Source organism: Lonchura striata, chromosome 21, assembly GCF_050655825.1.
Source record: "Lonchura striata isolate lonStrDom1 chromosome 21, ASM5065582v1, whole genome shotgun sequence".
Lineage (NCBI taxonomy): Eukaryota > Metazoa > Chordata > Aves > Passeriformes > Estrildidae > Lonchura > Lonchura striata.
In genome coordinates, this window is record NC_140723.1 from 2,107,096 (window position 1) to 2,122,718 (window position 15,623).

The 15,623-nt window shown below is 43.2% G+C and overlaps 1 protein-coding gene and 1 long non-coding RNA gene across 5 annotated transcripts in view; both read right to left on the reverse strand.

The window, feature by feature from the left end:
- The window catches only part of DVL1 (dishevelled segment polarity protein 1), a 58,373-nt gene that overhangs the window by 42,389 nt on the left and 361 nt on the right, over positions 1-15,623 (reverse strand). The window lies entirely within an intron of this gene.
- On the reverse strand, positions 1,188-15,388 carry LOC146765662 (uncharacterized). Of its 2 annotated transcripts, none has more exons than XR_014949761.1 (2): positions 14,332-15,388; positions 1,188-14,071 (listed from the first exon to the last, which is right to left on the reverse strand). It is a non-coding gene; the product is annotated as an uncharacterized LOC146765662 (long non-coding RNA). The 2 variants fall into 2 exon arrangements; XR_014949760.1 differs by having other exon boundaries at positions 14,202-15,388.

The following is a 15,623-nucleotide window of genomic DNA, read 5'->3' on the forward strand; positions in this document are numbered from 1 at the left end:
ATTCCAATCCAAAGCAAAATAACAATTTTTAAACAGTGATTTCTCTCGTAGACATCTGCCTGAGGTGAAGAATATTCCAATCCCGAACAGCATAACAAGGGAAAAAAGTGATTTTTCTCAGAGATATATTCCTGATGTGAAGAATATTCCAATTCAAAGCAAAATAACAATTTTTAAAAAGTGGTTTCTCTGATAGATATCTTCCTGAGGTGAAGAGTATTTCAACCCAAAACGGCACAAAGAAAAAAAGGTGATTTCTCCCAGAAATTTCTTCCTGAGGTGAAAGATATTCCAACTCAAAACAGCATAACAAGGAAAAAAAGGTAATTTCTGCCAGAGACCTCATCCCGAGGTTAAAAATATTTCAACCCAAGCCAGTAAAAAAAGAAAAAAAAGGTGATTTCTCTCAAAGACTATTCTGAGGTGAAGAATATTCCATCCCAAAACAGCAAAACAAGGAAAAAAGGTGATTTCTCCCAGAAACCTCTTCCTGAGGTGAAGAATATTCCAATGCAAAAAAATATGGCAAGGAAAAAAAAGTGATTTCTCTCAGAAACTTCTTCCTGATGTGAAAAATATTCCAACCCAAGTCAGCAAAACAAGGAAAAAAAGGTGATTTCTCCCAGAAACTTCTTCCTGAGGTGAAAAATATTCCAACCCAAGTCAGCAAAACAAGGAAAGAAAGGTGATTTCTCCCAGAAACTTTTTCCTGAGGTGAAGAATATTGGCACTGGATGTGGTCCACCCTGGAGATAAATCACCAGAGCTCTCAAACTGATTGTTAATGTTTGAAAATAAGACCAAAGAGCATCTGATAGCAGGGCACAGAAAAGGAGATGTTTACCCCCTTTCAGAAAAAAGGTATTTATTTCCCAGGTCACGTCCTGCCTGTTGGCAGCCCTGTGCCTGTGGAAGGTTGGAAGGCACAGAGAGCACAGCACACCCATAATTTAGAGATTTTTTTTTTTTTTTAATATTCACACACAATATTCAATGTTCTTCACAGATTTGTGGCATCTCCCTCTGCTGCACTCCAGAAAAATCTCCATTCACAAAACATCTTTTAATTCATCTTTCCAATGCATCTACCAGGTAAAAGTAAAGAGGGAGCAGCAAACAAACACCTGGCCACAAAATTGACATTTCCAGGTTCCCACTGCCCCACAATTGCCCCTTGGAATTTAGAGATTTTGCCCATAATTTAGAGATTTTTCTTCAATATTCAATATTCTTCACGGATTTGTGGCATCTCCCTGTTTGCTGCACTCCTGAAAAATCTCCATGCACAAAATATCTTTAAATTCATCTTTCAAATGCATCTACCAGGGGGAAGGAAGGTAAAAGAACACAGGGAGCAGCAAACAAACACCTGGCCACAAAATTGACATTTCCATGTCCCCACATTTGCCCCTTGGAATGGAGAGCACAGCACACCAATAATTTAGAGATTTTTTTCAGTATTTTCAATATTCAGTATTCTTCACAGACTTGTGGCATCTCTCTGTTTGCTGCACTCCAGAAAAATCTCCATGCACAAAATATCTTTAAATTAATCTTTCAAATGCATCTACCAGGTAAAAGTAAAGAATGCAAACAAACATCTCCCTGTTTGCTGCACTCCAGAAAAATCTCCATGCACAAAATATCTTTAAATTCATCTTTCAAATGCATCTACCAGGGGGAAGGAAGGTAAAAGAACACAGCCAAGGTCACATCAGATACAGCCCATGAAAAATACCCCAAACACCTGCTCTACCCCACCAGCAAAGCCCCCAAATGCGTGAATATCTGAAAAAAAAAAAATTTAAAAGATGAGGAAATGTAGGTAAGGGAGGAGGGAACAGCTCCACAATCTCACATCCTCTGCTTATTTGACTTTGAGGAGATTTAAGCACTAATTACCAAATGAAACAATCAGTGCTGCTGGCAGCCCCTCCTTCCTCTGCCTTCCTGGAATTGTCTGTGGATCCTCTGGCTCTCCCACCACGCTGCCTGCATGTTGTCTTGATTTTTAGAAGCATTAAGTTTTCTTTTATAGTTCTTTTGAAAGTTTTAAAATTCTCATAAAACTTCTTTAGCCTTCTGACAATGTTTACATATTTGAGAGTCAGAGTTCCCACATGATAAATAGAATAGTTTAAATATTTCTCTGTAGGTGGAGAGAAATGATTGATGGATCTTTGGAGCAGTGTGGTTGGAGAGGTGGTAATTCCATCCTCCAATCCACGGTCACCTTTGGAATTCTATAAATACCAAATGTTTGAATAAAACTGGGTTTTTTTCTCTTTTGAACTCAGCAAACTTCTGTGTGCTCATTTCATGTCCAACAGCGACACCTGCACAAGGAGGTTGTGGCAGGCACATTCTTGTTTCTCTCAGGATTTTTTCATAGCACAGAGGAAAGAAAGAGAAAATAATTTCTATTTCTGCTCCTTGTTTTCCCATGTATTATAGCATAGTTCTAATAAAGAAATCATTCAGCCTTCTGAAGTCACACATCAGCATTTCTTCCTACATTTACAAGAGGTTTTTGTGCCCTTCCCAAAGTCACCCTGCTCACCTCACACCTCACCTGGACCTGCCACTGCCGACCCTCCCAGCATCCTGAATTTTTGGTTCCTTCCAGAGAGGATTTCAGCCAGAAAACCGAGGATTGTTGAGGCTCAGCCACACTCTCACCCCCCTGCCAAGAATAATTCCTGTGACTGCACACAAACTGGGATACACCTGATTGCAGGTGAAGCCCACAAACCTCTAATGGCTCTGATTCATAAGCACCGAGATAATTGCTAATTAAGCACTGGGTTTGATAATTCTGCACTCTGATTGCATCATGCATGCCTGGCATAAACTGCATTCTCCACTATTAGCTGGGTGATTTTTCATTCTACTCGGAATAAATGAGGTTAAAAAGGAAATTCTCCTTTCCTCCACGGGAAATAAATGCAGAAATGCCAGGTCGAGACGTTTATTCCAGGTAAACCATGACACAAACAGAGCATCTGAAGTTTGGTGAGTTCAAAAGAGAAAAAAACCCAGTTTTATTCAAACATTTGGTATTTATAGAATTCCAGTGGTGACCGTGGGTTGGAGGATGGAATTACCACCTCCCCAACCACACTGCTCCAAAAATCAATCAATCATTTCTCTCCACCTACAGAAATATATGTAAATTATTCTATTTATACATGAAATTGTGTGGGAACTCTGACTCTCTAATATGTAAACATTATCAGAAGGCTGAAGAAGTTTTATGAGAATTTTAAAACTTTCAAAAGATCTATAAAAGAAAACTTAACCCTTTTAAAAATCAGGGCAACAGTTAATGTCCTTGAGCACCAGATTAATCCCATTTTATCACTGGGATCATCCTCAAAGCTCTTAATTGTCCTTTACTGATGGGAAAAGGAGGGAGAAGCTTCATTCATGAAAAGGGAGAGAAGTTTTGAAATTAGAAAACTTATGAAATTCTAATTAGATTTATTTTGCATATATAAAACTTATGGTTTTATAAGTACATAAGTCACATAACATCAATTCAAAGTAAATTCATTTTACTTTATGAAGCAGCAGTTTCCCAAAAAAGCTGTTTCAACTAGCTTTATTTCATATATATACATAAATGATATAATTAGTTTTATTTTATATATATAAAATGTATGTTTTTATAAGTAATCATATATCAATTTAAATTAATTAAATTAATGAACTGAATTGAATATAAAACTATAAGTTACATTTATACTTAATCTGGCATCGAAGGCTGCAGCTTAAAATGATAATATAACTATGTAACTATAATATATTTCTATTTAAATATAATATATATTATAGACCTTCTTTGTCTACTTAATCTGGCATCGAAGGCTGCAGCTTAAAATTATAACTAATGTAACTATATATATCTATAACATATTTATAATTATATCTATTTTATATAATATATATATAATATGTTTTATTTCTATACTTAATCTGGGATCGAAGGCTGCAGCTCTAAGGACAGTATGGCTGAAGCTGATTAACACTTCAGTGTGAATCTTTAATGAAGAATTCCAAATTCAGGGATTTTCCAGCTGAGGCCACAGCACAGAAAACCTTTAGCACCTTCCCAATGCAGGGACAGGAACAAAAATAAATCCACACGCTGAATTTACAGGGATAAACACTGGTATAAAATGGGGGGACTTTTCTGGAAATGGGTTTTTTCCTTATTTTTTGCTGAAAAATAAGGAAGAGGGGAGGAGAGAAATGCCTTTGATGAGCAGAGGAACAGCAGGAGGTGCAGAAAATGCTCAGATCTGGTGTGCGCCCTGCAGAGACTGAGTGCCATCCTTCCCTCTCTCCTCAAAACCCCACAGCACACCCAAAAATCTCTTTTTTTTAGGTTTTTATTCCTAAGCAACCCTGTGAGTGCCTTGCCTTGCCACAGAAAGCTGTGAGAAATGGGGATGAACACGGTGCCCACAATGGTGACAGAAATGACACACCCAGGTACGTGGGAGTGACACACCTGGGGAGCAAAATCCTCCTCAAAACCCTCCAAACCTTCCTCAAAAACCTCCTCAAACCCTGCCCAAAACCCTCCCCAAAACCCTCCTCAAACCCTGCCCAAAACCCTCCCCAAAACCCTCCTCAAACCCTGCCCAAAACTCTCCCCCAAACCTCCCTCAAACCCTGCCCAAAAATCTCCTCAAAACCCTCCTCAAACCTTCCTCAAATCTTCCTCAATCCTCACCAAACCCTCCTCAAACCCTCCCCAAAACCCTCCTCAAACCCTCCCCAAATATTCCTCAATCCTCCCCAAACCCTCCTCAAACCCTCCCCAAAACCCTCCCCAAAACCCTCCCCAAATCTTCCTCAATCCTCCCCAAACCTTCCTCAAATCCTCCCCAAAAATCTCCTCAAATCTTCCTCAAACCTCTCCCCAAAACCCTCCTCAAACCTTCCTCAAACCCTCCTCAGAAACCTCCTCAAACCCTCCCCAAAACCTCCTCAAACCCTCCCCAAAACCTTCCACAAACCCTCCTCAATCCTCACCAAACCTTCCTCAAACCCTCCTCAAACCCCTCCTCCAAATCCTCCTCAAAACCCTCCCCAATATATATGTATAATATTATACATATAATATATATTATATATTGTAGATATTAGATATGATGTATATCTAATATCTAATATATAGTATACATTATAATTATATATATAAAACATAATGTATAATATATACAAGCTTAATATATAATTATAGAAAATATTTTCTATAATATATATTAATAATATTATCTAAATATACTAATATATTATTAATTATGACATATTTATTACGCCATTCTAAACCCTCACTCTCAGTGATTCTGCCTGCAATTACCACTTAATGCATCCACATATTTCCACCCATTTATCCCCTGCCACATCTGATCTCCAGCCCACAGCACTGAGATCTGCCTGGTGCTTTCCACCCCACCTTTATTCCTGCAGGCACATCCAGCACTTTTGGCATGCCAGGGATAATTCATCATCTCCCAGGATGCTGCAGAGGTTTTGGCACCTTGCACCAAAGCTCAGATATTGAGCTAAGCTTAAGCACATCAATGATCCAAAAATTCTTGTGGTCTTTAGCAGAGATCAGGCCAAATCTGCACTGATTTTAGACATAAAACTTCACTTTTTATGGCTCTTCAAGGATAATTCAATTTGTTTAACAACAAATGCTGCGTGACCTCCAGGAGGTCGGCTGGCACATGCCACTGCTGGGAAACTGCAGAACATCCCTGCTGAAAAGTTCCTTGGAAAACACACATTTTTGAAGTTGAAGACAGAATTTGGAGCAGCAGAAAGCCTCCTTACATGGTGAGGGAAGCCAGGAACACGAATCCAAAAAAAGAACACCAGGAGGGAAGCACAGAGAACCTTCCCAGTGAAGGAAAGGAAGGAAAATATAGCCACACACTGAATTTACGGGAATAAAAATTGGAATAAAATGGGTTTTTCGGCAGAAAGCCTCCTCATTTGGTGAAGCCAGGAGTTAGGAACACAAATCCAAAAAGAACATTGAGAGGGAAGCACAGAGAACCTTCAGCCACCTTCCCAGTGCAGGGAGAGGAATGAAAATATAGCCACACACTGAATTTACAGGGATAAACACTGGAATAAAATGGGTTTTTCTTCCTCGCATGACTCTGAAAAGGGAATTTCCATGTGCAGCAGTCCCGTTTTGCCCTCTGCAACACACTCCAAGGTCCTGGCAGCCCTGAGCACTGCCTCAGTGATTCCTTCCAAAAAATTCCACGTGGTTTGAACCAACTGGTGCTTGGGCTGCCAGCCCAGCTCTGCCTCATCCTCCCATTTCAGTCTAGGGCAGCTCAGCCCCAAACCAGAAATTCGGCCCCATTCCCTCCAAATTAAGTATTTTAAAATATTTATAACTGGCTGTCCAAGAGCAGTGGCATGCAGGGAATATGATTTGCTCTCTGCTCCATAATGAACAATATTTCAATAACTGTGCCGTGCTCAAGGTGTGAAAACCTCACTAAAATACAGACATTTGTGGCATTTAAATTGAATTCTACAGAAATGAGTCTGGCTTGATTGTGGCACTGCAACTGTGCATGGTGTTATATCTCACTCCATGCACAGCTAACCTAGAAAAAATATTATTCTTGCAGGGAAGCCAAATAAATGGGTGATTTTTAGAGTCCCAAGACCTTACAATTTCTTTTCCTCAATTCTTCTCCTCAATTTCTTTCCCTCAGTTTCCTCAGAAAGGGTTTGAAATAGAACTGGGCAAAACAAGCAAAGCATTTTAGCCACACTGAGACTCCCCTGTCTTTTCTCTTTGCTCTGCTCCCTGTGTTATTTAGTAAATTATTTATGTGCCCATATTTCAATCTCACAGGTGTTAATGAATCTATTCCTGCAGCTGTCCCAAGGGAACCTCAAAAAAAGCATCTCTGCCAGAAAAACAAGGAAGTCACAGCACAAAGGGACAGGTCACCACAATCCTGACCTGAACCCACATTCCCAATGCCCCAGTTCCAAAACAATAAATATTAACAAGCTCCCATAAAATTAAGCAGCTCTTGAGAGCAGCTTAGGGAACAAAATAAAAAAAGAAAAAAACAACACTGTAAAAGCTTGTGGAAAAATTTCAAACAGCTGCCTGGGATGTGGCTTTCCCCAGGGTGCAATTATCCCCCAAATTCTGGGCAGGACACTGAAAATGGCTCTCAGGGATGGCACCTGGGCAGGGATGGGAATCCAGAGCTGCTCCTGGTGCTGCTCAGAGCTCCAAAAATCCATCCCAGGCTGCAGGACACCCCAGGAAAAACTGGGCTCAGACCTCCTGCCTTCACACCAGGTAATAAATTCCACCCACACTGCAAATTCAAAGTATAACTGGACTTACAAGTTTGTTTAGGTATTAAAAGAGAGATTCCCAACTTGTCACAAAGTGCCATAAATGAAATCCTCCAAATGAAGGAACAGGGAGTTTTTGGATGGGTGTCCCTATTGGGATTGTGGTCTCTCTTTAAAGATTTGCACCACACAGAGTGAAAAATCTGTGTTTTCACCACGGGAAAGGTTTTTCAGCAGAGAAATAAACAAGTTTTTGGTAATAAATGCAATCCCTCAGCCCCACATTCGTGTTTAGGCATGGATTTGCCATTCCAAGCTAAACTACAACACATTTTTTTCTACTATTTCACTTAGAAAAATAGCAGTTTTAGCACAGATTGCAGGGCTGATGGATTCTAGTGTCCACAGAAACATGGACAGCCAACCTCCCTCGTTTCAGGAGTGCTGAGGGAAAGGCAGAGATGTTATTTCATTTATTCTTGTGCTCCTGAAGAACTGGGAACACAAAGAAAACTGCTCAGGGACTCACCCGTGTACCTGACACAGATCTTGGGGTTTCTTTATCACAGATCCAATTCAGAGCATCCTTAGAAGATCCAGGAGGACACAGGAATTCTGTATTCCAGGAGGAATAGAAGCTTTTCCCACCAACTCCTTGTCCCTCATCCAACAAAACACATTTGCCAGCAGCTCTTCAAGACATTTAAAGGGAAATAAAAATTACAGAGCACTAAAGAAACCCAAACCATTCAGCTGAAACATTCAAAAACTGCCAGGAATGCACCAAGAAATGGTGCTCCTCCAAATATTCCTCATGGAAACATTATCCAGGAGCTGGAAAAATCCCCAGGGAGCTTGTTCTGGGAGGGGCCCCATGGAATTCTTCACCTGCCCAGCTCTGCCTGTTTGGTTTCCCACCTCCCACTCTCTGAAAAGTCATTTCAGCAACTTGAGAGAAACAGCTCAGATAAAAGGGGTTGGGATTTTGTGCATCACAGGGAGAGAAATCAACCTTTTCCATATGCAAAGGGAGAGCAAAATGCAAAATTTCCTTCCAAAAGCTGCACCAGCCCAACTAAATTTGACTTCTAAATGAGAATTGGATGGGATTCCACAAGGGTTTGGGGTTGGGAGGGATTTGAAAACTCAACCCAGGCTGCTCCAACCTTGCTTTGGACATTTCCAGGGATGGGGCAGCCACAGCTTTTCTGGGAAATCCATCCCAGGAAAAAAAAAAAAAAAATCCCACCCAAAAATCCCCTCTAAACCTCCCCTCTGTCCCATCCCAGAGCCCTGGCACCTCGTGCTCTCAGAAATGTTTATAAATTTGCTATTTGTAGCTTAAAATCCAAAATCCAACAGAACTCCAGCCTTAAATTTTCCAGGGAATTGATCTGAAAAAAAGTGGGGAAATTTCTTCTTTTTAAAGAACACATTTACCCCAAGAAGGCTGAGTTTGAAATTGGGAAGAAATTGTAAATTTTCCATATTAGTGGAGTTGTTAGTGGCAGATTTTTAGGAATCTGAGCATATTTTTAAGAACCACAGCAGATTCTTGGAAATCAGAGCAGATTTTAAGGAATCAGAGAAGTTTTTTTTAGGAATCAGAGCAGAGTTTTCGCAATCAGAGCAATTTTTTTAGGAATCACAGTAGATTTTTAGCAATCACAGTAGATTTTAAGCAATCAGAGCAGATTTTTAGGCATTGGAGCAGTTTTTTAAGAATCAGGGCAGATTTTTAGGAATCAGAGCAGTTTTTTAATGAATCAGAGCCATTTTTTAGGAACCACAACAGGTTTTTTTAGCAATCAGAGCAATTTTTTTAGGAATCAGGGCAGATTTTTAGCAATCAGAGCAGTTTCTTAGGAACCACAGCAGGTTTTTTTTTAGGAATCAGAGCAGTTTTTCAGGCATCACATCAGAATTTTAAGGAATAGGAGCAGTTTTTCAGCAATCAGAGCAGTTTTTCAGGAATCACAGCAGATTTTCAGGAGTCAGGCTCTGAACTGACACAAGCTGAGCCAACACTGAAACACAAACCCTAAATTTTGATTTTTTTTTTGCTGTTTTCTCCTCCAAACACAGATCTCCAACTCAGCCAATCCACCCTTTAATCCTCCCCAGCTTCCTAAATCCGACTTTTTGCAGGAGGGCACAATAGCACCTCTCGGGAGTGAAACTCCACTTTGTCCCTCCCTAATTCTGAATTTATTGAGACATTTATCTGCTCCTTGGCACAGGCAGATAAGCAGAGCTCCAGTCCCAGTGGTTTTGTAATCTGGAGACTGCAGGGATTTGTTTATTATTTAAATTATTTATTATTTAAATTATTATTATTTATTAAATTATTATTAAACATATTAAATTATTCTTCTTTATTATTTAAATTCTTATTTATTTTTATTTAAATTCTTCTTTTTTTCTGGTCAGGGCTGGGGACAGGTGGGGATCAGGCACAGGCTCTGATCCTGGAGGGATTTTCCACCTTCAGTAATCCTGGGATCCCACGGCAGGCTGAGGGCAATTTTTTGGGGATAATTCCCCACTTTTCAGATCTCATTCCTCCACATCGCAGACCACAAGTAGTTTGAGTTAAAAATAAAAATAATTTAAGTATAATTTCTTAATTGATAATTTATCCTTAAAAAGCCTTAGAGAAAAAGATACAGCTCCATTTGTAGTTTATTAAAGTACTGTAGAACTCACGGTTTGTGAAACTGGTAATATAGAAAAGAACTAATAAATATCCGAGTCTGAACAAAAAATACTGTGTCACGTATTTAATCCCAACCCTAACAACAACAACAAAATAAAATACAGTAAAAAAAAAATAAAATACAGTAAAATAAAATAAAGAAAAAACACCCCAAAAAAACCCCACAACTCAACATGCAACCACAGATTTTTTTGGGAAATCTGTATCAGGGTGTCCCCACCCTCCCAGGGAAGAATTCCTTCCTTATATCCCCCCTGGCCCTGCCCTCTGTGACCCTGAAGCCGTTCCCTTTTTGTCCTGCCACTACAAACTCTTCCAAAAAGTCCCTCTGAGCTGGCTAAGCCAGACAAATAAACAACTCCCATTTCATTTCTCCGCCAAAAAATTACTCTGTGTATTTTTTAAAAAGGGCTTTTGTCTCCAAAAGCTTTTCCTAATGATGAAATTACAGCACAGCAAGAGATCTGTCAGTTAGGATTCCTGTTTTTAACACCTCTTAGGAGTTAGGAAAAAATCAGAAAATCCTCTTAGGAGTTAGAAAGCAGCTCCTGAGTCGCCCTCAGGGCAAGGGTGAGAACAGGGGTGCTGCTCTGCCTCCAGAAGAAAAGGCACCAAATTATTCCCCTATTAAAAATTACTGCTGTCCTATTAAAAATGACCCCACTGAGCTCTCAAACTGGATTCCTACTACTCCAAATCCCATTTTCCCACTGGTTTTTCAACCAAGAAAACCAATTTTTAGCTGCAGCTCCGAGTGCAGATGGCAAGGAAGCTCTTGGCTGATACCAAAGGAATGTTTAAGAAGCCACTCCTTGGAGTAGTCCCTGAAGAAGAATAATCAGAGGAGAATTAGTGCACACAATGGAAAGAATGAGGGTTTGAACCTCACCCAAAGGGTGGCAGAACAGACACACTCTGCTGCTGGGGGAATGGAGCAGGGAAACCACAAGGAGAAGGAATTTTGATCCAGTTCTGGACAGATGATGTCTTTAGGATGGTTCAGTTTGTCACTGAAACTCTCCTGCTGCAGCATCACATGCCAAACTGGAAGAGCAAAGCCTCACACAGCACGTTATTATACAGAAAATTAAACACATGGGAATGCCTGGATCCTCCACATTCATCCTTTCGTGCTTCTGGAAGTTACTGGAAATACCAAATATTGAAAAGCAGACAGAAAGGAATTCCTCTTGTAGGATCTGTCACACGGATTCCTGATGAATCATTTGGATCCCACACAGCTGTCACCGTTTCAGTCATGAGAGCCCAGGCATCACAAGCTACACTTTATTTTTAGATGTGTTCATTAGCTGTCATTTTTTTAATCATCACAGAATTAACAGAATTCTGTGTTCCTGCGAGGACGTGTGAGAACCAACACTGTCAGTGATGGGAAATGACCTCTGAGCTTTGCCCTGAGGAAAGAATCAGTGGCTGGAATTAATTAAATCAGCTGATGACACAGCTCCCTGTCTATAAAAACACACCTCAAACATCACCTCTCCTAAATTTCGCTGCTGGGGGATGCTGTCACACGTATGAGGCTGACCCTGTCACGTCCCTGCTCGCTTTCCCACCAACCTGAATAAAAACAGAAGCTACAAAAGCACTTCCAAGGGTTGAGCATCAATGCCAGGGCACAGCTGGACATCCTGCATCTTAAAATCAGCATTATGGCTGCAGGAGGAAAGCAGAGTAAAGGCAGGGCCATCCCTCCGTGGGTCAGGGAATGGAAGTGGCAGAGCAGTAAATTAAATTGTAAGCAAAGCTCAGAGGGGAATGTCACCCTCCTACAGCTCCTCCTGCACCTTTTCCAAGCAGCAAAGAGCACAGGGCTTTAATTCCACGACCCAGCTCCATCCCAACCCTCAGCCACTGCATCTTTCCCAGTTGGAAAGCATTCAGCACATCCAGTGTTTGTGAGCACATGATTTATTCCATTATTTCGGGATCCAGGAAAGGCCGTGCCTTAATTACAACAGCATGTGCAGAATTGCAAGGAGCCAGCTCCCTCCAATCCTCCAGGAAAACATTTGTTTTCCTAACACAACCAGTGCTTTTCGCATTTCACAGTGAAAAATTTAGGGATTTAGGGACTGCCCTAAAGTGACCAAGCCAAATCCCACCTTGGGAAGGACATCAGGACACCACAGGGACACCCAGAATGTCCCTGCAGCTCCACTTCCAGAACATCCAGGCAAGAGCTGCTCTGGAGGAGATTTTCAGGCACATAAGGGAGAAATTAGAGAGCCACAGCTCTGTTATGGTTTGTGGCAACAGCAGCTGGAATTGCCTGTTTGCAACAATTAAAAGGCTGGAGCTGTGCCAGGGGACTTGGGGTGGATTTTGGAAAAGGTTCTTCCCCCAGAAGGTTCTGGGGCACTGACCAGGCTCCCCAGGGGATGGGCACGGCCCCGAGAGCTCCAGGAGGGTTTGGATACCACTCTCAGGGATGCACAGGGTGGGATTTTGGGGGGTCTGTCCAGGGCCAGGGGCTGGGCTGGATAATCCCTCCCAGCTCAGAATACTCCATGACTCTACACAAAGTCAGTTTGCAGATGAGATGATGAAAATAAAGCCCACATTTGCTATTAACACTCAAATTCAGCTGAATTCACTTCTAATTTCCCCAAATATTTCAGGTTCAGAGAGGCACAAACACAAAAGGAACAAGACATAGAAAATAATAAATGCAAACAAAGCTCAGGAGTCGCAGGTCAGAGTCACTCTGAGCTGTCTCAAGGCCATGGATTTGTCACCCAAATGCTGTTGATTCAATAACAGAGACAGAATTTCCAGGTCTTGATCCCTGCAGCCCTTCATCTTCCATCATCACCTCCATTTCCAAGAATAACAGAAGTTTCACCCAGATTTTCAGGCTAGTAAGAAAATCTACTCTAGGGTTTGTTACAAACTCTGCTTCCTGGTCAAAGACCAAAACATCCCTGTGTGTTCAAGATGCCTCAGCACAGTTTATATTTCCTAATCCTAAATTTCTGTGGCACTGGGAATGATGCAGATGCTGCCTGAACAATCCCAGCCTCCTTCAGTGAAATCAAACCACAAACACAACTTGAATTTCTACGACAGCAACATGTCCCTGTCACCCGGGGAGGTGAAGGAGGAAAATTTACCATTTTTTAATTTACCATTTAGCAATAATTCCATTTATTTTGAAAACAAACATCTTGTGCTGTTGTTTCCCCCCCTCCAAAAAAAAAAAATGTTTGCACAAGTGAGAAAAACAAGAAGTCAATCCACGAACACTCCTGTGGTTAGAAGCCAACACTAACAACTCGCCACATCAGAAATCCGTGTCAACAAACAACATCCACATTCCACCAGGGATAAAAACCCAATCAGCATGAAAGGTTTGAGTCTCAGGGATAAGAAAGAGGCTGCACAACACATCCACGGATGCTTGGGGTGATCCATCTCACCAAACATAAAACCTGCACCTCAACACGGTGCTGTTTTGGAGTCAGGTCTGCACGAGTTTCCCACAAACCTGTTCCATTTTTATTTTATTTTTTTTTTATTCCTGGCAAGGCATTTAACTGTGCAAAATTGCCTTGCCAGCGACAGATGTGAGTACAAAGAGAAGCGATTTGCTACGAAAGGATTAATACATTTTGAAAGTTACTGTCTGGCAAACTGTCAGAGGGACTTTTATTGGTTTATTTAATTCTGGCTGTCGTTAAGCCCGGTGGCACGCAAGCAGGGAGCGGAACGATGGCAAACGCCCCCGGCTCCGGTCACCCAGCTGCCTCTGGCCACCACAGAGGTCATTTCAAAGTCCAGCCCTGCTCTCCTGCAGCACCCCCAGCTCAGCATGTGCCCTCGGAAGCGGGCATTTGGCCACTGACCATCTGTCACCCCTTTGGCCACTGACCGTCCCAGCTGCTGGCCCAGCACAGCCCACGGAGCTGTTTGACCACCAAGTGTTTGTCACCTGCTCAAACAGGGACTGTGTGACACCGTTTGACCACTGACCACCTGAGACATGTCTGACCACCGACCACCTGAGACATGTCTGACCACTGACCACTTCACACCTGTTTGACCACTGACCACCTGAGACATGTCTGACCACTGACCACTTCACACCTGTTTGACCACTGACCACCTGAGACATGTCTGACCACTGACCACCTGAGACATGTCTGACCACCGACCACTTCATACCCGTTTGACCACTGACCATCTGAGACATGTCTGACCACTGACCACTTCACACCCGTTTGACCACTGACCACCTGAGACATGTCTGACCACCGACCACTTCACAGCCGTTTGACCAGGGACGGTGACACCCAGGGGATGTGACAGTCGCTATCTGAGTGCAGCCCCTGCACCTGCTTGACCACTGACCACTCGTCTGACCACCAACATCTGACACTCATTTGATCACTGACCATCCCACACCCGTTTGACCTGGGATTGTCTGACCTCGAGGATTTGACAGCTGCAGTCTGAGCACAGCCCCTGGCACCGTTTGACCCCGGCCACTTGTCACCCATTTGACCACTGACCATTCCATTTAACCATTGACCATTCCACACCCCTTTGAGCACTGAGCCCTTGTCCCCCATTTGACATTCACTTGACCATCAAACACCTACCACCCGTTTGACCACTGACCACTCATCCCCCATTTAACCACTGACCATTTCACACCTGTTTGACCACTGACTACTCATCCCCTATTTAACCACTGACCATGTCCCCCATTTATCCACTGACCATTCCACACCCCTTTAAGCACTGAGCCCTTGTCCCCCATTTGACATTCATTTGACCACCAAGCACTGGTCCCCTGTTTGACCATTTGATATTCATTTGACCACCAAGCACTGGTCCCCGTTTGACCATTTATTTGACCACCAAGCACTTACCACCCATTTGACCACTCGTCCCCCATTTAACCACTGACCATTTCACACCTGTTTGACCACTGACCACTCATCCCCCATTTAACCACTATTTCACGTTCGTTTGACCACTGGTCCCCCATTTAACCACTGACCATTTCACGCCCGTTTGACCACTGACCACTATTCCCCCATTTAACCACTGACCATTTCATGCCCGTTTGACCACTGACCACTATTCCCCCATTTAACCACTGACCATTTCACGCCCGTTTGACCACTGACCACTATTCCCCCATTTAACCACTGACCATTTCTCACCGGTTCAGCCAGGACCGCCTGTCACCCGTCCCCCCCCCAGCTTTGCCAGCCGCGCTGCCCGCGGACGGTCGCCGCTCGCCCCGGGCCGGCGCCCCGCGGCCGCCGGGCCCGCCCGCCCTGCCGTGCCCGGGCGCTGCCGCGGCCTCCCCGGGCGCGGTGACAGCTGCGCCCGCCCGGCCGGGCCCGGGCCGGGGGCACGGCGGCAGCCGCGGGCGGGCCCCGCCGGGGGCACGGCGGGTCCCGGGCCGCGGTCGCGGCAGCCCCGAGCCCGCGGCGGGGCCGGCCGGGCCGCCCGCCATGTTCGCGGCGCTGCCGGAGCCCGGCGGGGCCGGCCCGGCCGAGCCCGGCAGGTGCCC